Genomic DNA, 22,556 nt, shown 5'->3' with positions numbered 1-22,556 from the left:
AATAAAACATCTGACTAGCCATATGCTTACTAAAGAGATGGAATTTGTAAAAAAAAAACTTCTTCCCATAAAGAAAACACCAGGCCTTAATGGCATCACTAATTCTTTTGAACATCTCAGAAAGAAATAATACTAGTACTACATAAATTCTTTCATAAAAGAGAAAAAGGAACATTTCCCAACTTGCTTTATGAGGGCAGTGTTACCTTGTTACCCAAACCAGGCAAAGCTATTATAAGAAAAGAAAACTACAGACGCAAAAATCTAACAAAATGTTAGCAAAGAGAGTTCAGCAATATTTAAAATGGATAATGAATTATGAACAAGTAGGGTTTCTCTCAAGAATGGAAAGCTGACATTTGAAAATCAACCAATACAATTCACCACATTAATGGCATAAAAGAGAAAAACTACATGATCATCTCAGGAAATGAAAAACAAATGGACAAAAAAAAACAAACAAAAACATCTGATGGAATTCCACACCTATTTGTGGTGAAAGCACTCAACCAACTAGGAACAGAGAGGAAAGCCTCAACTGGCATCAATGAAAAACCTGCAGTAAAAGAAGGACTGCTTTCTACCTAAGATCAGAGACAAGCTCACATTTTTGTGAGCTCTCACCACTTCTGTCCAGCATTGTACAGGACCTCCTAGCCAGTGACAAAAGAAATAAAAGGCATACAGATTGGAAAGTAAGAAGTAAAACTATATTGCTTAATGTGTATAGAGTTTCAGTTGAGCAAGATTAAAAAGTTCTGGAGAGGGGCGCCTGGGTGGCGCAGTCGGTTAAGCGTCCGACTTCAGCCAGGTCACGATCTCGCGGTCCATGAGTTCGAGCCCCGCATCGGGCTCTGGGCTGATGGCTCAGAGCCTGGAGCCTGTTTCACATTCTGTGTCTCCCTCTCTCTCTGCCCCTCCCCCGTTCATGCTCTGTCTCTCTCTGTCCCAAAAATAAATAAACGTTGAAAAAAAAAAATTAAAAAAAAAAAAAAAGTTCTGGAGATGATGGGTGGTGATGGTTGTACAACAATGTGAATGCACTTAATGCCACAAAACTGTATGCGCAATAATGATTAAAATGGTAAATTTTATGTTATGTATAGTTTGCCACAATACAAAATTAACAAAAAATTTTAGAAAACTGTATTTATACTCCGATAACAGGATTGTGTGTGTAGAAAATCCCAGTGAATCTACAAAGATGCTAATAGAAATAAGTTCTAGATCACACAATACAAAGTCGGTATGCAAAAATCAAATATTTCTATTATTTCTATATAGCAGCAATGAACAATTAGAAATGTTATAATACCATTTACAATACCATCAAAAAAGTGTTATATATTTAGAAATAAATTTAACCACAAAAATATGCAAGACTCATGCACTGAGAACTACAAAACATTACTGACAAAAATGGAGGAAGATCCAAATAAATGGAGAGGGAGCATATGAATTGGAAGACTCAGTACTGTTAAGAAATCCATTCTCCCCAGATTGATCTATAGTCAGTGTGAGACTCTATAATTTATATGGGACTGCTAAGGGCCTAAAATTGTTACAATTTTTATAAACAACAAATATGGGGTATTTATCCTACCTGATTTCAAGACTTACTAAATATTATAATTATCAAGACAAGGTGGTATTAGCATCAGGATTGAACACATAAATCAGTGTGTTCCAAACAGAGAATCCAGAAATGGATCCACACATATGTGGCCATTGTTTTTTGACAGAAGTGAAAAGGCGATTCAATGGTGCAAGGGAATTTTGGAAGAATGGTGCTGGAACAACCAGGTATGGTAAGGAAAGAGAGAGAGAAATAGAGAGAAGGTGGAAGAGCAAAGAACCTTTACTCTTATCTCATACAATACACAAAAAATTGACACAAAAAGTATCATAGACCTAAAGGTAAAGAATAAAACTTCTAAAAGAAAACTTAATAGCAAATTTTTATAATCTTGGGGTAAGCAAAATTTCTCAGGATACCAAAAGCACAAACCATGAAAGATAAAGATATTAAATTAGACTTCATCAAAGTTAAAAATACTTCTATTTAAAAATTTTTTTTTTCAACGTTTATTTATTTTTGGGACAGAGAGAGACAGAGCATGAACGGGGGAGGGGCAGAGAGAGAGGGAGACACAGAATCGGAAACAGGCTCCAGGCTCTGAGCCATCAGCCCAGAGCCTGACGCGGGGCTCGAACTCACGGACCGCGAGATCGTGACCTGGCTGAAGTCGGACGCTTAACCGACTGCGCCACCCAGGCGCCCCCAAAATACTTCTATTTTTAAAAGACACTATTAAGGGGGCAATGGGGGACTCAGTCGATTAAGCATCTGACTCATGGTTTCAGCTCAGGTCATAACCTCACGGTTCGTGGGTTTGAGTCCCACATCAGGCTCTGCGCAGAGCCTGCCTGGGATTCTCCCACTGTCTCTAAATAAATAAACACATACATACATACGTACATACATACTTTAAAATAATAAAAAAATAAAAGACACTATTAAAATAACAAGGCAATCCACAGAATAGGAGAAAATATATCTGATTACTACACACACACACACACACACACATACACGTGCATCTGACAAAATGCCTATATCCAGAATATATTTTAAAACTCTGCAGTAAAAAAACAAACAAATATGGGCAAAAGCTTGGACAGAAACCACAAAAGAAGATATATAAATGGTTAAAAACACATGAAATAATGTTCAACATCATTATACCAGGGAAATGCAGAGTAAAACCATAATAAGACCTACAACCTACCAATTAGAGTGGCTCAAATTAAGAAATGGACAATACAAGGTGCTAAAAGAAACAGAGAGTGTCTGTAACTCATACATTGCTGGTAGGAATGTTCACTGATACAAACACTCTGGAAAACAATTTGAGAGTTTCTGAAAGTTAGTCATACACTTATCCTATGATTCAGAAGTCCCATCCCCAGGTATTCACCCAAGAGAAATGAAAATCTATGTCCACACAAATACTTGTGCACACGAGTTTATAACACCTCTGTTCATAAGAGACAAATACTGTAAACAACCTAAATGTCCATCAACAAATGAGTGATAAACTTATGTGGTATATACACACTAGAATACTACTCAACAATAAAAAAGGTACAAACTACTGCAAACCACACACACACACACACACACACACACACACACACACACACACACACCGAATCTCAAGAGCATTGTTCTAACTAAAAGAACAGACTCGAAGAAGCGCATACTTACGAGTCCATTTTATATGAAACCCTAAAAAGGACATATTTAACCTACAGCAACTAAGCAGATCCATGGCTGCCTGGGGTCAGGATGGTTGAAAGAAGTACTAGCTGGACAGGCTACAGAATTTTCAGGGCCCACTGCAAAATGAAAACAGGGTGCCTCTCATTCAAAAATTAAGAATTTCAAGGCAGTAGCAGCAGAGCAATAAGGCGAGCGTGGGGCCCCACCAAGCACAAACCCCCATGTGAGAGCAAGGCTGTATACCCACAAGACCAGCGCCAGGTACAAGGGGGCTTTTTGTGGTGATGAAAATGTTCTACAGCTCGATTTTGGTGGTGGTTACACATTTGTATGCATTCATCAAAATGGTTTGAACTGGGGTAAAAATGGCAGAAATTCCCAAGGCCATTGAGAAGAACAGAACTGCGGACGATCCAGACAATTCTCTGTGCTTTTCTGTCTCCATTAATCTACTAAAAATAGCCCTTTCGACTTTGGATTTCAACCATTCCCTCTCTAGAAACTCCAGAACTTCTTCATCGTCATTCACTGTTTATTGAATATCTACTTATGGGCATTCTAAAAGGGGCTGAAGATACAAATATTTTTAAAAATTCAATTTCAGCTCTCAAAGAATAGTCCACTGTCGTTCTATACAATACAGTGGACTTTAGCTACATGTGGCTATTTAGATTACATCACTAAAAATTAAATAAAAGAAAGAATTCAGTTCCTCATTCACACTAGCCATGTTGCAAGTGTTTAATAGCCACCTGTGGCTCATGGCTATCTTATTGGACAACAAAGAACATTTCCATCATTGCAGAAAGTTCTGTTGGGTAGTGCTGAGCATGGAGACAGGCAAGGAGAGATAGACATAAATTAGATAGTTCCACATTTCTCCTGATTTTATTTATTTTTTTCAAATGTTTATTTATTTTTGATAGAGAGAGAGAGCACACATGAGCGAGGGAAGGGCAGAGAGAAAGGGAGAGAGAGGATCCCAAGCAGGCTCTGTGTTGTCAGTGAGATCATGACTTGAGCCGAAATCAAGAGCCGGCTGCTCACCAACTGAGCCACCTAGGCACCCAATCTCCTGGTTTTAAATACTTGCTCACCCCACAGTCTTGTGTTCTATCACCTACAAACCAGAAGCTTCCCCATAACCACGTGAGGTGGTTTCAGGGGGTTTGGGGTTCTGCTTGCACAGAGAAGAACAGCCACCTTGGAAGGTCTGCTTTTTTGCACACTTGAGCTCAGCTTGCCCTTCGGGGCTGAAATCCTCCCAGGAAGCTCTGGCCCAGTATTTCTCTAGTCCATTACAACCATCCAAATATTTGTTGTTGCTCCCAGTACCCCAGGTGAGAGCATCATGTCCTCAACCTGTCCTCCCCAACAGCTGGAGGGACATGCTTGCCCACTGGCTTCAGCTGCACTCATCTGAGATTTGGGGGAGGAGGGTAGATCAGCGGCTCCAAAAGACAACAGTCATTTGCTACCCACTCCACCCTGGGATTTGGAAACCCTCTCTCTCCTGTCTTTTCTGATGGGAATAACTTGTCTATTTTGATACCCCATCTGATGCGTGAACCCCCTCTGCAGCATGCCTGTCCAGGAGTAGCCAGCCTCTGCATAAGCACCTTCAGTGATGAGGAGCTCACTAATCCCCAGCAAAGCCCATTCCATCATCAGGTGCCATTCTTTCTTTAATGGAGTCAGAGAGAAGGTGGGGACTCCGCCCATTCCTCCTGGCTCCTTGATTCCTTCTCCTTTGGGAAGTTCTTCATATCTGTGAAGAGGACTCCAGCCCCCGACCCAGATCCTCAGCCTCTCCTACCTAACAAGCACTGCCCTATGTGGGAGACCCTAGCATGGCCTGCTTTTGGCATTCTTTGTTATTGGAAGTATTGCAAATGAATGTTCACAGTGCCCCACCCCCACAGAATCACTATCTGGAGCCTCATTAAGGTCTTCTATTGCTGGTGACATCAACAAAAAACTTACCTAAAATCCTCTGTGCCCATGACAAAACCATTATTAAAGATGCAAGTCGGGGCATTTGGTTGGCTCAGTCAGTTAAGCGTCAGACCCTCGGTTTTGGCTCAGGTCACAATCTAATGGTTCAGTTCATGCATGGGATTAAGCCCTGGGGAGGACTTCGCACTGTCAGCATGGGATTCTCTCTCTCCCTCTCTCTCTGCCCCTTCCCCATGTGCATGCTCTCGAGTACAGATGCTCTCTCTCTCTCTCTCTCTCAAAATAAATAAATAAACTTAAAAACCATTTTTTAAAGATGCAAGTCACTTAGGATTCTTTACCTAAGCCCCACACAAGATACTTCTTTTCGAATTAAACTCTGTCTTTAAAAAGTTCCCCACAAATGTTTCTTCCTTTATTATGAGAACTCTGTGGGTGTGTGTTTCTTCATTTACTTATGCAGCCTTGCCCATCAGGCTGCTCCGAGGGTCTGAGCCAACGAAGGCCTCTGACTGCAAAGGCCCCTCCTTTGCAGTCACCCCTTTCCTTACCTGGTGCTGCGTCCTGGGTGACACCAATACTTCCGAGGCTGTGCGGCTCCTGCAGCTGTCTGGGAAACTCAGGAGCGCCTCCGTGAGAATGGGGACTATGAATCTATGTATGTCGATCCTCCAGCTCCAGCCCCCTGCAAGGACACTGCAGGGGCTATGGGACTGGGACTCACCTGATGGAGACAAGAAAAGTGAGTCAAGTGACAGCAAAGTCACACCCCAGGTTTCTGAAATGTGTTTTGAAAAGAGGGGGAGTGGCTTTCCAGGTGGGCCTACTTGAATGGGTCCTTTAAAAAAATTGCCATCAAAAATAGCTTTCCTTATTAGCTCTATTTCAACATATCATTTAATTCAAAAGAATGGCTTTCCTAAGGGCTTCTCTCCCTCTTTGTTAATTTTACATCCTAAGTCCAGTGGAACCAGCCTGGATTTATACTCTCTGATCCCTCCTCCCCAGGTGTACCCTGTTCCCTCCCTCCCAGGTGCATCCCCACTCTCTCTCTTCCCCAGGTATACCCCCACTCTCCCTCAACAGGGGTACCCCTGCCCCCTCCCCCCACCTAGGTATACCATCATGCTCCCTCCCTGCCAGGTGTACCCACACAAAAAGCTGCAGCTTTCCCTTGGAGCATCTCTGGTCTCTTACTTAAGCCTAGACTGCCCAGAGACCTGCCACCAGGCAGCCTTTCAAGAGCATTCATTCTCAGTTGTCCCTGGAGGTGGGTGGGACCCACCCACAAACCCTGGGGGCCCGATGTATTTCAGAATCCAAAAGTCTTTGGACTTTAGATAGATAATCTAGTGCATATTATCTGTGTTATGTAAAACCCCAGTGGAGTCTGGGGGCAGCACTCAATAGTCAAATGCATCAATATTTCTGTACCAAATGTTCCACTACATGGGATAAAGATGACAAAAAGCTTCAGATCAACTCAGGTCAGGTTGTGCTGCCAAATGAGTTTTTAAATTTTTTGTAATGTTTTATTTTTGAGAGACAGAGGGAGTATGAGTGGGGGAGGAGCAGAGAGAGGGCGAGACACAGAATCTGAAGCAGGCTCCAGGCTCCGAGGTGTCAGCACAGAGCCCGATGTGGGGCCTGAACCTGTGAACCACCAGATCATGACCTGAGCTGAAGTTGGACGCTTACCCTACTGAGCCACCCAAGTGCCCCCAAATGAGTTATCAGGTGCTCCTGGCTGGTTCAGTCGGTAGAGCCTGTGACTCTTGATCTCAGGGTTGTGAGTTCGAGCCCCATGTTGGGTGTAGAGATTACTGAAAAATAAAATCTTAAAAAAAAAAAAACTTAAAAGTTTTCAGAGCTGTTTTACATTTTGGAATTGCAGGTAAGGGATGATAGATCTGCCTGGCCTCTCCCTTCTCTTCTTTTTATTGCTGGAGATATTTTTCAAACTAATCTGCCACAAAGAGATTCCCACTGTGTTTGTGGGCAAAGTTTGAAAGGCAGTTAATAAATAGTGGTGAAATCCTTATGCTCAGCCCAAATAAAAAAAAATCTGTTTTACCTGGGCAAACTCCTTTCACAATCACCCAACATCTGCCCGTCTGTCATCTTCTGGGTTCCCTAATTTGTCTTCAGAGGACCAAACCATCTGCCACCTTGCAGCTCCGGCTACCTTGCACCTGTGCTACCCAGATGGCCACCTTTTCTTCAAAAGCAATTGATCTCCTCCTTAAACTCCCCAGACGTCCAGAGTCCATGTGCGTCAATCACAGAGTTTAAAGAGTAGCTTCTTCCTCAAAAGAAAGATGATAGGTACTAATCATCTGAGGGCCACTCACAGACTCCTCTTAAATATAACCAGTGTGGGATCACAGGAAATCTCTTGATAAATTGCAGAGAAAGTTCCTAGAGGCCATGCCTCGAGATATAACCCACACTGCTTTCAAGTTGACCACAACACACCTTTTCCTCTGCCCCACCCCCACCTCTCACTGAGCTTTCTCTTACTAAACCCACACAATTCCCGCACCCCTCCCTCCAGCCTCCCTTAGCAGGTGGGGATATTGTTTTAAAGAGAGTTGGACGTAAGTGCTCATATTTCTGGCAGCTTATAATCCAGAGGCTGGCCACCTGGAGGGTCCTGCACTCTCAGCCATTGTAATGGCTCTGACACCCATCTGATGATGATATCTTCCATTGGCCTTGGGTCTCTCCCCTCTCTCCCGGTCTGCTGACTCTAATTTCCTGCTCCCATGCAATTGCACCTCTTTTGTCTCTTGCCTTGATTGTGGCCAGTGGTGCATTACCTCAGATATGGGACACGGCCCCCTTTCTTTGATCATCCCCAAATGCCTGTCACGTCAGATGCTATTAACAAAGCATCTTCCACTGACAAGTCAGAGGTGGGTGGGGTCTACACTGCAGGACAAGCCATCAGACAGCTTAAAATACACCACCGCCCTCTTTAAAACGGGCTTTTTGACCTCTCAGGCCCAGCTTCCTGCCTCTCCTCACACGGTCCCTCTCTCCCTGGCCTCCATCCACTCTCCATCTCAAAACTCTGCTCATTTGAATGTGCAGAACAATTTCATTTCCTTTGCTGCCCTGTGGCTGAAATAGACCAGGCCTTACTTGGCCAAGACCAAGCCATGTGAGCCCTACCAGACTGGCCACCAGTGGGCTTTCCTTGGATAGGTAGGCATTTGCATGTTCTGTCTAGGGGCAGACATGGGCTATGTGTGTGCTTGTGATCTGATCCTGCTGGCCCTGGGTATCTTTGTATTCCCATATCTGTCTGTGTCCTGTGAGGGTTTCTAGCTGTAATAAATCATAGCAAGCAAAAGCTGAGTGCTCAGTCTGGGCCAGGCAGTGTTCCACATACCTTATGTATAATCCTGACAACATTACCCTTTTACTATCATCCTTGTTCACAGATAAGAGACCCAATGGAAAATTAAACAATGTTATCACGTGCTTAAGTATCTGGCTGTCTCTGGTCTTGGGGTCACCCTATGCATCTGTGTGTGTTACATAATTATGTGTTATATCCATGTTCGTGTGTGTGTGTGTGTAGCCCCAGAAACCCTGTATCCTCGTCCTGTCCCCTTGCTCACCTCAGGGTTGGTCTCTTCTGCCCTGGTCCTGGGAAGGGTTAGAGCCGGAAATGATAGGTCTTGGTGTGTGGTCTAGGGACAGTGACAGGGAGAGGGACACCTGTGCTTGTGTGTGTGTGATTTATCCCAGGCAGCTTACCTGCTGCTTCAGCAGGACCAGAGTATTCTCTGTGATCTGTGAGCTCTTCAGTAGGAACTAGATGAGGAGAGGTCCTGTAGGTAGCCAGGGGCCTGGGTGCTTCTCTCCAGGGGTGGTGCCCTGATACTGCCAGGCTCGACGTTGGGCAGACCGAGGGAGGTGGGCTCCAGCTGCCATGCAGAGAGACAAAAGGCAGGATGTCCTAGCAGTGACAGTTTGACTCACAAAGGACTATTAGAGGGCATTCATGGCAGATGAGGCTTCTCTTTTTCCAGAGCACAAGTGAAAAACCACCTCTCTAAGATGGTTTAAACTTTTCCTACATCTACCAAATACTGAAGGGCTACTTTTGCCCTCCACTGTGCTGAACATCTTACAAACACTATCAGTAATCCTTGATAGGACAGGATAAGGGTAGCTTATTGCAATTGTCCCCTAGCTACAGATGAGCACATGAGGCTCAGAGGGCTAAGTGGTCTGTCCAAGGCCACACAGCTAGTGGCAGATCCAGAATCCAAGTCCAAATCTTTCTGGCTCCAAAGCCTGTATTCCTTCTACTATATCAAAGTATCTGTGAACTACTTGATTCTTCCTTGAGACTTTCCCAGTTCCTAGAGTAAGGCACTGTGGCACAATGAACAGGCTGCTATGTAACTATGACCCCAGGGTTTTCTGGCTTGAAGGGAGACAGTCAGCAGCCTCCCTCTGGGCCTGGACTGTCCATTTAAAAAAGCAAAAGCCTTCCCTGTAGCCACTGCTACTGTTCGTCCTTAGAGACAGTGAGGGGAACAGAAGCCTCTGCCCACAGTCACCCACGGCGGATCTGGACAGGATGATGCCTAAAAGCCAGCCTCCTAGAACAGGACACGTGGTCCAGAGCCTCTCCCTGACTGTATGTGGTGTGACTGATGGTGCAGGGTCAGAACACTCCATGAGCAGAATCTCACATGTCCCTACAGGGCTCACGTGGATCATCCTCCACCCACCCCTGACGACGAAGGGCTCTGAGGATAGAGCCCTGGCTCCTCAGCACAGCCTCCCTGGCCCTGCTGGCCCTGAATCCTGCTTTGGCCCTTCATTTCTTCTCCCCTCCCCCACTCAGGCCACAATAACTACCCTGTTCTCAAAGTCATCAAGCTCTCCACTTTCTCCAACACCTCTGCTTGGAATGCTCTTCCCTGGTGAACTTCCCATCCTCCCTGTCTCATCCTAACAGTACTGTCCTCAAGGAAGCCCTCCCTGGCCCTCCAGGTCCTGCCAAGACCTCTGTTAGGTGCATTCAGAGCCCCTGGACTAGGTTCAAATTGCAGGTAATTATTTGTGATGATTTCTATCACCCTAGACTACAGGATGTGTGAGAGCAGGGACCATCTGTATTTCATTCACCTCTGTGTCCCCAGGCTATACTGCTTGGCACACAGTTGTTGTTTAATAAATATTGGTAAGATGAATATGGACATGCTGGAAGGAGGGTAGGAAGGCAGGGAGGGAAGGAGTGACGGAGGGAGGGAGGGAGAGAGGGAGGGAGGGAGGAAGGGAGGAAGGAAAGAGGGAGGAGAGGACGGAAGAAAGGAATGAAAGAAGAAAGGCAGGAAGTTAGGGAGGAAGGAAGGGAAGGAGGGAGGGAGAGAGGGAGGAAGGAAAGAAGAAAGGAAGGAAAAAAGGAGGAACCCAAAGGGAAAGAAGGAAGACAAGAATGGCTATCAACCTCTGAAACCCCACAGATTTCACCCTGTGACGCTCTGAGACACCCCAGCTCATTTTGCTATAGAAACATCAACTGCAAAGCTCAAAATTCCTTTGAGGTCACTCAGGGAAGAAAACCTATCAGAACAAGGCAGTAAGAGGAAGCCATCCCCAGGAATGCAGAGCCCTCTATTCTGTGGCTCCCTGATTCACCTTCCAGACACTTCAGTGACGTTGTCTTTCCTCAAGGTGCTCATCACTCACAGGCGTGACTACCCCGGACTCTGCCGCGTTGAGATGACTCAGCCTACACTCCAGCCAGACTTCCCGCCGTCTCTTGCTGGCCACGCCAGCTGGGCTCCCAGGCTCTGACACTGCACACGCTCAGGCTGAGGTCACTGCCCCTCCCTGACTGGCCATCACCACCACTGTCTCAGTCACAGGGAGCTTGGTGTGCTGTCCTTTCTCTCCTTCACCAAGGATGGCTCATTTGTCACTTCTTTCGGGAAGGAGGCAACTGTAGACTAGAGGGGAGGCAGAAGAAGGAAGGGAAGCAGACTAACTCTACCTGCTCTGACAGTTCTGCCCCTCTTCCAGGGCTAGAAGCCAGGAGATGTCCTTGCCAGTGACCCTGCCAGGGGACCCCACCAGACGAGACACACCAGCCCCTCCATAGTATAGTCTGAGCTTCACAGTGAGTCTCATTTGCCCCAGGGAATTTTGGAAAAACTGGGAGAGGGTGTGAGAAAGACCAGGATGTGGCACTCTGTCTGAGGAGGCAGGCAGTGCAACACGCACTTGCTCACGGCTGCGGCTGGACCAGCAAGGGCTGTGCACCCAGACGTGTCTGCCCACTTAACCACCAGCCTACAAAGAAGTCCACTGGAGCAGCTCAGTGGGGCTGGGAGGCAACCACAGGCCACAGGCCAGAGAGGGTGTTCAGACCCTCACACCCCCAAGATGCTATTCTCATACCCCAGGCCTTTCTGACTGGGAAAGTCTTTCAGAAACCCACAGCTGGCTCTTCCCAAAAAGCTGCCTGAGGGAACCCAGCAGCACAGGGCCCTGTGTCCCAGCCAGGGCAGGTGGCCCGGACTGGGTGCAATGCAGCACCGCTTACCTTTGACTTGTAGGCCTTCCCACATTGCTTTCCCTCCATAAATCTCTCCTCTCTCTCTCATTTTTTATAGCCCTTTTCACTTCTGAATATTAGCTTATATATGCACCTATTGATTTGCTTATTAACTGTCTCCCCCAGTAGAATATAAATTCCATGATGACAGATTGTTTATCTTATTCATTGCTGTATTCCTAGGATCTAGAACAGAGCTTGGCATATAGTAGTTCCTAATTTAACAAATGTTTGTTCAATGAATCAATGAATAAAATGATCACGGTAACAACTGTTTTTGACGGGGCTTTTATCCCCATGTTTATAGATCAGTATGCTGAGGTCACAGAGGCAAGAGCCTTGCCCAAGATCAGACCACTACCAGTGGTATGAGTGTCCCAGGCAGGACTCAATGCTAGTGGCCAGGCCAGCCCACGTGGGGCTGGGAGAAGCTCTGCCATGCTAGGTGGGCATGTTCTGATAGAGCGTGAAGATCTGGGGGAGGCTCTGAGCCCCAACCGTGTCTGTAAAAGGAAGGCTTCGTGTAGGTAATGGCTCAAACCCCTTCTAGTTCTGAGGTGCTAACACAGTGTCTCCTTTGTGACGCTTAGACCTTATCTGGAGGACTTGGGCACCAAATTCTATCTTCCCCCATTGTCCGCATGCAGTGGCAGGAATCTTCTGGTCCAAAGATCAGTTCATCAGGACCTTTGTCAAGTGGGGCATGGTGTGCTTGGGTACGCTAAGTCAGGGGCTGAGACTCACCATAGTAGAGGTATGGAAACAACCCTCATATCCACTGACAGATGAATGGATAAAGAAAATGTGGCATATACACAAAGAAATTGTGGCATATACCATGGAATATTATTTAGCCTTAAAATAAAGAAAAACAAGGAAATCCTGTCATTTGCAACAATATGTATGGATGTGACGATTACTTTTATGTGTCGACTTGACCGGGCTAAGGGATGCCCAGATGGCTGGTAACACATTATCTCTGGATGTGCCTGTGAGGGTGTTTCCAGAAGAGATTAGCATTTGATTCATTCAGTCAACTGGGTAAAGAGGTCCACCCTCACCGATGTGGGCAGGCATCATTCAATCCATTGAGGACCCAGTTGGAACAAAAAGGTGAAGGAAGGGCCAATATGCTCTCTCTTCTTGAGCTGAGACATCCATCTTTTCCTGCCCTCACATATTGGAGCTCCTGGGTCTCCAGGCTTACACCAGTGCTCTCCTGGTTCTCAGCCACTGGCTTCCCTGGTTCTCTGCCTTGCAGATGGCAGACTGTGGGACATCTCAGCCTCCATAACAGCATGAGTCAGTTCCTATAATAAATGTCCTCTTTTTTTAATGGCAAGGTTTGTTTTTGTTTTTTTCTTTTTAATGTTTATTTATTTTTGAGAGAGAGAGAGAGAGAGAGCACGAGAGAGGGAGGAGCAGAGGAAAAGGGGACAGAGGATCCGGAGTGAGCTCTATGCTGACTGCAGAGGGCCCAATGCAAGGCTCACGAACCATGAGATCATGACCTGAGTTGAAGTCAGACCCTTAACAGACTGAGCCACCCAGGAACCCCATAATAAATGTATATATGTATCACGTTGGTTCTGTTTCTCTGAAGAACTCTGATTAATACAATGGAACTTGAGGTCATTATTCCAACTGAAATAAGCCAAACACAGAAAGACAAATACTGCATAAACTCACTTCTAGGTAGAATCTAAAATAGTCAAACTCATAGAAGCAGAGAATAAAATGGTGCTTGCCAGGGGTTGGGGGGCAGAGGTAATGGGGAGGTGATGGTCAAAGAGTACAAAGTTTCAGGTATGCAAGATAAGTAAGTTGGGGAGCTCTATTGTATAGTGTCTATAGCTAACAATACTGTATTGCTTAAAATTTTGTAGGTGGACAGATTTTATGTTAAGTGTTCTTACCACACATATAATAGTAACAACAACAACAACAATAATAATAAAAAACAAAGGGGCAAGAGGAAACTTTGGAAGGTGATGGACATGGCTATGGCCTCGGTGGTGAATGTTTCACAGGCATAAACTTGATCCCCAGACTCACTGACTTGTACGTATTAAATATCTACAGCCTTTTACATGTCAATCACACCTCACTCATGTGTTTCAAAGAAAATCAGGGACTGAGAGGCGGGACCACAGAGGGGGCAAGGGTGAGTGCTGAGGCAAGAGCACATAGGAATTATAACAAGAAGGAAGGGGCTGCAGACAGGAGAGCGGAGCGCTGGCCAGAAGGGCTCTGGGTAGCCAAAAGTGGCCTTCTGCCCTCTCTTAGGCTCTCTCCACATCCCTGCAGGCAGCTCTCCCCCCGTGGTGCAATGCCTTCTCATGTACCTTCAGGGAGGCCAGTTAGGAAGAAGTGGTGACATAGGAGGATGGTGTCCTGTGAGGAGTGTCAGAAACAGTCCAGCAAGTGTCAGGAGTGTTTTTTTCATATTGTGGGTCACCATTCATTAGGTGTTCATCAAATCAACCGAATGCAAAATTTTCAAGCATTTTAAAAAATGAAATAGAGAACAAAATAGCCTAGAATAGAAAACAACAAAGTGAATGGGAGTTTTATTTCATAAAACTTTTGTATCAGGTGTGTGTGTGTGTGTGTGTGTGTGTGTGTGTGTGTGCGCGCGCGATTATACTACAGTAGGTTGCAATATAAAGTTTTTTTTGTTCTTACAGATTGTGGTCAAAGAGTTTGAAGAAACCAAACCACTGGTCTAGAGATCTTTCTTCATTTATCATCTTTGCTTTTCAGAGATGTGGGAAAGTCCCAGCTGAATATAAGCACATTTTATTCTATTAGTCAAGTAAGCATGCACTGAACAGCTGTTACTGTCAGAGGCTCAGAAGAAGGGGTGCCTGTCTCTACAGAGTGTGTGTTGGGACTGTGACAAGAATCAACACGGAAGACAATATGAGAAAAAGGGTGCCATACTGGGGGGCAAGAGTGGGGCTAGATGAGCAGCTGGATGTTTGAACGTTACCACTCTGATGCCACCTTCTTGATGTTCTGACCGGTTTTGTCAAAGTGTAAAACACGTTTTAAAATCATCAATTTGCAAAAAGAATCTTATCACCCCTATTCCATTTCTGATTCTTACCCCACCCAAGGAGGTGAGGCTCAGGAATACGATAGGAATGCGTGTACTTGGCCTTTTTTTTTTTTTTTAAGCCTAAAGTTTAACGGTTGGGTTTTAGGCTGAGTCAAAATGTCCCCGCATCAAAACAACTGCATGAAACAGCTGCTCCTGTTGCAGTCAAAATGGTGCAGGAAAATTCCATGGACCTTCCCTGTGGGCCCCACACACAAACTCTCATTTCTCCACGCTGCCAATTTGAGGTCAGTATGCCTTAAAAAGGGTGGCATTTGTGTCAGCCAGTCCTGGCCTCCTAGGCGAGAGCTAAGTAAACAGGAGTCCTGGGGAAGACCACTTCTTCACGAGGGCCCACAGTGGATTTTTCCAAGGGAATGAAAGGTTGCCTTTGTACAGAGGAGAAGGGAAACAGAATCTGCTATTTCACGGCTGCCCATTCTCCATGACCTCATCGGTGTTGACTTTCTCGCCATTTCATCTCTCTTGGAGCCACAGAGAAGCCAGGGAGGAGCCTGGTGAACAGTGCCACCTTCACTATAGAGAGCGGTCAGGGGAGGTGGAGAAGTCACTGAGAGCTACCCCTCACGCCAGGTGACCCGAGCTGGAAGAAGGACGGGGACAGTCGTGAGCCCCTGAAACAAAGCTGCCTTGCCTTGGACAAGGTGTGTACAGGTTTCAAATGCCTACGGGCCAGACGTTAATTTTTTTTGGCTTGCATTATTTTTCTCAGAAGGAAGCGACATGGAAATGACACCGGCCCTGTAATTCAGGCACTTCCTGGAAAACCATAATTACCCATCACATTATAATTACCCACCACTGCCCTCTTCCATTTGGAACTCTTGCTTCCGTGAGTTCTATTCTTAAATTCCTTCCCCGCCCTGAGAAACAAGACAAAGCATTTTAAATGGTTTCTTGATGAATATTTTTCTCCTCCTAGATATATTCCGTGCTTTATATATTCCATGCCACCCCTTGAACATCTACTTTAATTTTCATATAAATGAGATTATTTGTCTAAGTGACTGAAAGGAAAAGAGCAAGGAGTTATTTTCCACGACCAGCAAAGAATAGAACTGAATGTCATCTCCTGATTTTGCTGCTTCTTTAAAACATCTAGAGAGAATTCTGTTTCTTCAGGAGGAGCCAGCCTGGTGTGGTAGGACACACTACCACCCAGCTGTTTGACCTTGTGTGAGGTGCCCATCTTTCCAGGGGCTGGCTATAGGTTTAGACTAAATCAGCATTTCCCAAGGACTGGAGCTCAGACACCAGGGATTTTAGGTGACACAGGAGCAGAGCCTCAAACGATATCAAAGCAGGCACTGAAGGAGCACTGTCCTTTGCAGTCCCTTTTCAGTTCCTTAATCCTGTAGAAGAGAAGGTCTCCATTTGGTGCTGGCGGGCCTTTAACACTTCTCTAATGACTGTGATCTTCCTTTATACCATATTGAGCAGGCCTTAGCTCTGAGCCATCTGCTGGCAATAGCAGCTAGAATTTAATAACTTCGTTTTGATTTTATTATATTCACTTTTTCGGCTACCTTCTACTTATTTTAAGTATATCTTATTTTTCTATTATGGTGAAAATATGGCTTCCTTTTTTGTTTTTATTTTCTTGCTTTTTGAAAAACAGCTTCCCATTTTAACACAGTTGGGGGAAGCAGGGCTTGAGGTAGGGAGGTACTTTAAGTACACCTGTCAGGATTAAGTTTTCCAGATATTAGAAAGACCAAAGGAAAATATACAAAAAGTTTTTACATACCCTTTGTGTCCCTACACACGTGGCCACTCCCTCCCCCACTATCAACATCCCACACCAGAGTGCTATATTTGCTACAAGTCATAAACCTACATTGACACATCATTGTCACCCAAAATCCATGCTTGACATTAGTGTTCACTCTTGGTGTTATACATTGTATGGGTTTGGACAAATGTATAATGAGATGTATCCACCATTATGGTATCATACAGAGTAGTTTCACTGACCTAAAAATACTCTGAGCTCCACCTATTCATTCCTCCCTCTCTCCTCTCAACCCCTAGAAACTACTGATCTTTTTTTCTTTTAATTTTTTTTAACATTGAAACTACTGATCTTTTACTGCTTCCATACTTTGCCTTTCCCAGAATGACATATAGTTGGAATCATACAGTACATAGCCTTTTCAGATCACTTCTTTCACTTAGTAATATGCTTTAAGGCCCCTCCATATCTTTTCATGGCTCGATGATTCATTTCTTCTTAGCACTGAATAATATTCACTGTCTTCATGTACCTCAGTTAATTTTATCCATTCATTTACTGAAGGACATTGTGGTTGCTTCCAAGTTTTGGTAATTATAAATAAGACTGTCATAAACATCCATGTGCAGCTTTTATTTGAACATAAATTTTCAACTCATTTGGTTAAATACTTAGGAGTTCAATTAGGATCATATGGTAAGAGTTTAGTTCGTAAGAAACTGCCAAACTGTTTTCCAAAGTAGCCATATATCTTGTATTCCCTGTACATATTGCATTTTGCAATACTGATTTTGGGGTTACAAAGCAAGTTTAGCAAGTAGGTAAATTTGCAGATACGGAATCCTAGAATAAAGAGAACAGACTGTAAGTATTTTCCTCACTCTTTTACTTTTTCTTATTTTTGCTGGTTTCCATTTTCCCCCTTGTTAATTTGAATGTTCTATTCTACTTTTGCATTCCATTCTCTCCTGGTTCATTTATGATTAGCCTCGATATATTTCTTTTTCCTTAACAGGTAGATAACTTGAATAGGCACAGTCCTATAAAGTCTATTTCATTAGCTTCTAGCTTTAGTACTAGATGAAAAGTGTAATGCCAATCTGGTTCTTTTCTCTTTATAGGTCAGTTGAGGTAATTGCCTGGACCTTACAACATTTTCCTCTTTTATCCTCAGGGTTCAGAAATAGACCTAGGTACTTTCTTGTCAGTTCAGTCTGAAATTCAGGAAATCTTTTTTGTTGCTGTTGTTGTTTATTTTATTATTTTTTGAGAGAGAGACAGAGACAGAGTGTGAGCAGGGGAGGGCAGAGAGAGAGACACACACACACACACACAGAATCTGAAGCAGGCTCCAGGCTCTGAGCTGTCAGCACAGAGCCCAATTGGGGGCTTGAACTCATGAGCCTTCGAGCTATGAGATCACGACCTGAGCCAAATTAGGCCGCTCAACCGACTGAGCCTGCAGAGAGCCCCCAGGAAATCTTTTCAATCTTACAGATTGAAGTTTTCCTTCAGCTCAGGGCAATATTTTTCAATCACATTTATTATTTCTTTCATCTATTCCATTTTCTTCTTCTGGAAGTCCTGTTATTTATATGTTAGGTCATTAGATCTGCCCTGCCAAAGCATTTTTCCCTCTAATTTCCATCTCTATATTTTTTGTTCTGAACTTTAAGCTATTTGCTGACCTTGATTTACCAGGCTGCATATCTGAATCTCAGTAGTGATCATTTTCTCCTTCAACTCATCAACTGAACCATTTAATTGGGAAATCATATTTTTAGCTCCACAGTCTCTTTTTACTATATTTAAATATCTGTAGTGCTTATTTTTTTAAAATTCATGTTGCCATCTGCCTCTTTCAGCAGTTCTAGGTCACTGGATGTATGCTCTGTTTGTCCTTCCTCTCTCTGCCAGTTCACTGAGGCTCAGGTCCAAGTGCTGGAGCACCCTAAGGGATGGGCATTCTGTTGGTGGAAAAAAGGGGGAAAGGACCCTATCCTAATCAAGGCAGCTTAGATGTGGTCATGCTGCCCATCTCCTGCAGAAGCATCTGGAAAATACCTCCTCGGTCTGGGTTTCATGCAGTCACCAACCCCAGGAACAAGGGAACTTACCCCGCTGGTTCAACAACTTCTTAGCTGCTGGGATGAGGCACAGGTGTCTTCATCTGGCCCAGTGTCAGCCTTCCCTTGAGGGGCCACAGATCAGGCCCAAATTCCACAGGCTCCACCTCTTCTCCAACCTTGTTTCAAGTATTTCATGAACTGATGGGGAGAACAACCATTCCTCATTCTTTTCACCGGTCCCTACAACTGTTTAGTGAAGGAAAGAGAGAGAGATTCATTTTGAAGCGGATGAAAAGGGAGCCACAGTCATGTTACCGTGTCCTCAGAGTCACCTCTAAAACATCCTTTAAAAATAAATTTAAGTGAAAAAGCAAGAGGACTTACAGAAACATATTAAGTAAATACTGTTATAGGTGGTACATGATATGACAAAAGTCACAAGGGTGGTATGTGAATGATAAAACCTGAGAAATACTGCACCAGAAAAATGTTGAATTTCCCTTCTGGTGTGTTATTACTCTGTAAAGCAGAATTACTGAATAAAATGACTTCTCCATGGTCCCGCAAGCCCTATATCCGTATACACACACACACACACACACACACACACACACGTGTGTGTGTGTGTGTGTGTGTGTATATATATATATATATATATATATATATATATATATATACACACACACAAACATATACATATATATTTTAATGTGTATACCATGTATGCATGATACATATGTATCATATTATAGACGGATTATACACGGATTATACACGGATCCCAAAATGGAAGCAAATAATTAAAGAAAGCAAGGAGGCAGGGATTATAATGTTTTACATATAATCCAGTTGAGTGATAGCAGCAAGGACACAGAACGCTGTCGCTACTAGAGAAAGGCAGGACAGGAATTGTGGCCATTATAAGGGACTTCCTCTCACAGGGCACCCCCTCCATTTACTACAGGGAATAATTTTTTTCAAAACAAGAGCCTCACGTTTCCTTTGTTGTGTAGTGTTCATTGTCACTTGTCCACACAGTGTAGGGAAGTGGGGGAGGGAAGGTCACTGAAGCACTTCTTAGAAGCCCTGAGGGCACACAAACCCCCCTCAAAGCCACACACACACACACACACACACACACACACACACACACACGCATACCTTAAACATGCAAACATCCACAGCCTCAGGTCACCCGGCTGCCATTAGCTCCTCAATAACAAAGGGGTACTGCCTCCATTTGCAATGGATGCGCCCAATTGTTCCACTGCCCTCAGGACTGAACAGTCCACTAAACTCACAGAAGTACTGCCGGACTTCAGGAAAGCTTCAGGCCTAAGGGGATGGGCAGAAAGGGCTGCTGTCCTGTCTCCTGCCTTGCCGGGTTCAGATTCATTTTAAGGAGTATAAAGCATGGGGAAGGGACCTAGCCTACAACACTAGTTGCGAAGACCTACCGGCTAGCGAGGCAAAATGAGCGCTCTTGAAAAAGTACTCAGCGGGCGCACCCACTTGGCACCAACACGTGGCAGTGCCACGGCCAGGTTGCAGCCCTTGCAACTCCGATCCAGGGCTGTCGATGTGGCTGCCCTGGCTGACACTGTGGCCCCTTGGCTTCTGATACTGTCAGTCCGAAGCAAACGCCCCTGCTTTCTCTAGTCGGCTTGTGTGCCAGCAAAGAAAGCCACTGCGTCCTCGGCACGGGGCTCGCCACACCTGTGACCTTTTCAGGGACTCACTGGCCCCGAGCCCCGCGGGAGCGTGTGAGCCTGCGTGTGCGTGTGCGCGGGCGCACACTGGCCCAGCCCCGAGGCTCCGGCGCACCGGGATAGACGAGCCCGGCCTGCGCAGCACAATGGTCCGCTCGCCCGGCTGGCGCGTGGCCCAGCCCGGCGCGGGGGTGGGGGTGGGGTCGGAGAATTCGGTTATTGTTCGCGGGGCCCGGCGGCCGCCGCTGCAGCCGACGGGCGGCAATCCATTCAGCCGACAGACGGCGTCTCGCGCTGCGGCGGCGCGTCTCCCCCGCGCACCTGCCGGCGCCCCTCCCCTCCCCGCCCCTCCCCTCCCCGCCCGCCATCTGTCGTCTGAGCGCCATTGTAAGCAGCCGTGCCGGGCGTCCTGGACGACACCCAAGAGGACCCGAGGCTTAGGCCGGGCGAGAGGCAAACAAGGAGAGTTTATTCCCAGTCCCGTTTGGAGGTGACCTTCAGCAAAAGAGCCAAGCCCCGGGGGCATCCGCCCGTTCTGCCGCCCTCCAGCTTTTGGCGCAGGGTTTCTTTCGGGGCCGTTCCTGGACCCGAACACCCAGGGTCGGCAATCAGAGCGGTAGGCTTTCTGGAATGTTATCTGGACAGGACCAACCCGTCAGCGGGCAGATCCCGCCGCTAGCTTCCCTGAAGAGCCCCCGGGAGCCCGTTTCAAATGCAGATGCTGGTTTTGTCTGCACGTCTGATCCTCCGAGTTTACCCCAATTGTCCAGGCCTCTTGGGATACTGGATTGAAAGAAGAGTTTCTCTTTTCTGCAACTGCAAATGCAGCCTTTTCAAGTCCCACCTGCCAGCCTGCTGTCCTGGCAGTCTTTTCTTCACCCGCATTTGTTTAATATCTCACATCTATCTTCCTTTAATGTCACTGGAAGTTTCAAATGCTTTGATATGTACGGACCAAAAGGAAAACAAACAAAACAAAACAAAGCTATGCTCATTGTGGTCATTGTGAGTTTGCCTTTTCAGAGGGCGGCTTTTGTCCCCCCAAGATTCTAATCCTCCCTCCCTCCTAGGTACCTCCCCAGCCCCAGCCTGAGATGCTCACCCTCTCCTCACCCAACCCCACCACCCCCACCCCGCCACACAACACCTCTTTTTATAGATGGGAAATCAAAGGCGGAGAGACTGCAGGGGCTGTGGACAGATGTGGACTTTATCTCTCTGTTTTTATTTTTTATTTTTTTTTCAACGTTTATTTATTTTTGGGACAGAGAGAGACAGAGCATGAACCGGGGAGGGGCAGAGAGAGAGGGAGACACAGAATCTGAAACAGGCTCCAGGCTCTGAGCCATCAGCCCAGAGCCTGACGCGGGGCTCGAACTCACGGACCGCGAGATCGTGACCTGGCTGAAGTCGGACGCTTAACCGACTGCGCCACCCAGGCGCCCCTATCTCTCTGTTTTTAAAACAAAAAGCACCCACACTTGAATGGGACTACTATTACTAGAAGGCGTGTGCATTCAAAGAGGGGTGGGGTGTCAGAGCTCAAGGGGGTTCGATTTGGGGTTTCTCCCGGCTGACATGTCAGTAGCTGTCTGTCTCTCGACCTTGCTGCCAGGAAAAGGGGGCACTGGTACCCCAGAGGTTTCTGACCCCCAGGAAGCATGCTCACCACACAATGCAGGGCAGGATCCCATGCAGAGCAGGCTCTCCTCCTCTAGAACTTTCAGTGCTTCCAGCTCATGAGTCTCCATCCATCCAAAGTCCTGGTGGGGAGAAATTGGAACTAGGAATGGAGAAGCCTTGCTGGGATATTGCTCCGCAGGCTTCCTCCCTTGGACAGAACTAGAAACAGAAAAAGTGTACCTCTATAAATCCCTTTCCCAGTCCTTCAACTCATAGATGGATTCTTTAAGTATGTTAATATTACTCATGATTCCTGGGCTGTGTATGTATGTGTGCAAGTGTGTGTGTGTGTGTGTGTGTGTGTGTGTGTGTGTAGGTAATACACGGTATAGAATTCAAAAGGAACAAATGGTTATTTGGTGAGAGACAAATTTCCCTTCCACCCTGTACCCAGAATGCCCATGTTTGCTTTTCTGTTTC

The 22,556-nt window shown here is 45.6% G+C and overlaps 1 long non-coding RNA gene across 2 annotated transcripts in view; it reads right to left on the bottom strand.

The window, feature by feature from the left end:
- Positions 1-22,269, bottom strand: part of LOC147577171 (uncharacterized) — a 30,599-nt gene extending 8,330 nt beyond the window's left edge. Inside the window, exons 1-5 of one of the 2 annotated variants that reach the window (XR_015239987.1) lie at positions 22,123-22,269; positions 18,793-18,990; positions 9,005-9,174; positions 6,938-7,076; positions 5,791-5,963 (exon numbers count right to left, since the gene is read on the bottom strand). This is a non-coding gene — a long non-coding RNA (uncharacterized LOC147577171). Of the gene's footprint in view, positions 1-5,790; positions 5,964-6,937; positions 7,077-9,004; positions 9,175-18,792; positions 18,991-20,201; positions 21,328-22,122 lie in introns of those variants that run through there. The other variant, XR_015239988.1, reaches the window with a different exon arrangement.
- Between the last annotated feature and the right edge of the window lie 287 nt (positions 22,270-22,556).

Source organism: Puma concolor, chromosome C2 (genome assembly GCF_028749965.1).
Source record: "Puma concolor isolate L17-30 chromosome C2, mPumCon1.1.hap2, whole genome shotgun sequence".
Taxonomy (NCBI): domain Eukaryota; kingdom Metazoa; phylum Chordata; class Mammalia; order Carnivora; family Felidae; genus Puma; species Puma concolor.
Note: the sequence above shows the minus strand (reverse complement) of the source record. Positions and strands in the feature narration are given on the sequence as shown.